The sequence below is a fragment of the Rhizopus delemar genome, genomic scaffold (assembly GCF_000149305.1).
Source record: "Rhizopus delemar RA 99-880 supercont3.16 genomic scaffold, whole genome shotgun sequence".
NCBI classification, from domain to species: Eukaryota; Fungi; Mucoromycota; class Mucoromycetes; order Mucorales; family Rhizopodaceae; genus Rhizopus; species Rhizopus delemar.
Genome location: NW_027137842.1, coordinates 821,803 through 824,240, shown reverse-complemented (window position 1 = coordinate 824,240; position 2,438 = coordinate 821,803). Strand labels below are relative to the sequence as shown.

The following is a 2,438-nucleotide window of genomic DNA, read 5'->3' as shown; positions in this document are numbered from 1 at the left end:
ACTTCCCTGATTGTCTCCATTTTGAAATGAGGTGGGTCTAAGTATTGGTTGAGACGCTTCAGATTGAAGACTGGTCTGATTTCGCCATTCTTTTTGGGAATGACAAAAATCGAGCTGTGAAAGCCTGGAATTTGTCGCGCTTCTTCCGTTGTCACTGGTTCGATTGCTGATTTGAGTAAGAGGTCCTGAATTGCTTTGTCGAGTTGTTGTTGTTGTTCGGAGGAATAAGGAACGATAGGTGTTGGCGAAGTCGTAAGTGGAGGAGGTGTGTGAAATTGAATAATCAACACTAAAAAAAAAAAAAAAAAAAAAAAAAAAAAAAAAAAAAAAAAAAAAAAACTTTCACTTTGGAGTCTTGTTGCTAAGGGTCTATCAACACTTTGAAAAGGGGGTATTGTCATGCCTTTTGCTGATATTTTTGGTAATGTTACAGTTCATTCCTCATTAAGATTATTGTGCAAGTTACTGAAGATGACTCACGAAGCAGATAACAATGAACTATCAACATGACTCACAAAATATAATTATTACTGTATATAACTCTTGTTTGAAAAATAATATAAATACTCGAAGAATTTGAATATCAATAAAACGGACCTTAAAAACTTTATTTATTATTTTAAAGAGTAAAAACATAAGTTCAAGCACGACACCAAAAACAGAAAACAAAAGACATAATGAGGAAAAAAGTAAATATCTTATAACAGTTCACTGTTCTCAGCCCGACGGGGGGGTCGAACCCCCAACCTTGAGATTAAGAGTCTCACGCTCTACCGATTGAGCTAGCCGGGCTTTCATATTGTGATATGTGCTATGTTTGTCAGGACCGCCTCTTTTTTTCCAAATGACACTGCAAATAATCGTTCCAATTGGATAAAGCATATCGCAAGATTGAACATTTTTTGGTTAACAGATATTTATGGGTTTTGGAGAAAAGATGTAACTTTCGTTGTATTGGTCATTTTTGAATTTTGAAAAAAGATTTAGGTGCGAAAAAAATAAAGAAATTTATCGATATTTTTGTTTTTTTTGTAGGGTAAGCATTCATAAAGTTATTCACGTTTTAAAAAAGTATCTGTTTTTTTTTACAAATGATCTTTTTTTGGAAAACCTGTTCCTCTCTACTGTTGAAAGACCGATGTCTTCTTTTTTTTTATTTTTGAGGCAAAATGCGGAAATCAAAAGCAATTTGCGATTATTTTGTTCAGAAGAATACATATTAGGAAGGTGGTTTGTGATTTTTAGCTTAGATCATTACAAACGTGTTACAAAACGTAATAAAATAGTCGTGTTTGGGAAAAAAATGACCTGGTAAAAAAAGACTAAGTTAAAAAAAAAGACTAAGTTAAAAAAAAAGACGAAGTTAAAAAAAAAGAAAAGAAAAGAGTATAGCTATAAAAAGTTCATTGTTCAAATGAAAACAATCATCTAACAACAAGTACACTTCATAGAAATGCAAACTACTTTTACATTATAAAAAAAGAATACGTGTATATTCTAAAAGAATAAAAAATAAAGAAGCTCTGCTAACATTTTGTTACAAGGCAGTTATAATTAACAAATACATACAAAACACTTTTGTTTATCAAGTAAATAGATTGCTTTATTATTTTTTATGACAAATAATATAAAAGAATATATGTTTTTTAAGCTTATACTAGTTCATTACTTACTTTATGTTTGCACATGGGTGTAATTTGCCATTAGCCATTAGCCATTAGAGATGTGAGCAATGGCAACTTTCTTTACCAAAAATAACTTTTCAGTAACAAGCAACAATAAAGTCTGTTATTCTTATAGTTTTATCGTATTGGAAAGAACAACTTTGCTCATGAGGTTCATGTTCGTCATCCGAATGTGTCCCATTAGGAATTCCTAATGTAAGAAAAAAAGAAACCGACATTAGACTTGGTTGCTATTTTTTTTTTATAAACTTACATTTGACCAGAACTTGAGCTTTCTTTTTTATCTTTTGTACCTTGAGCATCTAGTGATAGTCCATGAAACAAAACCAGGGAAAAAAAAATGTTACTTTAAGCACCGATTTTGTTTTTTGAAATTTAACATGTTTTTTTTATCAGGCACGTTTTCTCTTTCTACCTATTTTTTTGCTATTTCCAAATTTAAAAACTATAAACAACATGAACAACTTCAACGCTACCAAAATTGTTTGCACCTGTTCTGAATGCATCAAACACCCCAATGGATATAGAATGCTTGCAAAGAGAACTGTAAGAGGCCATGTACTTATCGACAGAGTTGGAAACAGAGGTTTTTTTTTTTATTTTCCAACAGAAATACAACCGTGCTAATGTTAAAAAAAAACAGAATCAAGAAGAGCAAATGAAACTAATGACCACGAGGAGGAAACCATTGAATACTCTTCAGCATTCCTGAACCCAGAAGTGAAGGTATATTATTAGTCAACAAAGCATTTT

General features: G+C 31.5%; 1 non-coding gene across 1 annotated transcript; it reads right to left on the bottom strand.

The window, feature by feature from the left end:
* Positions 1 to 719: 719 nt before the first annotated feature.
* Positions 720 to 792, bottom strand: RO3G_19197. Its single transcript has one exon. It is a non-coding gene; the product is annotated as a tRNA-Lys (tRNA).
* Positions 793 to 2,438: the final 1,646 nt, after the last annotated feature.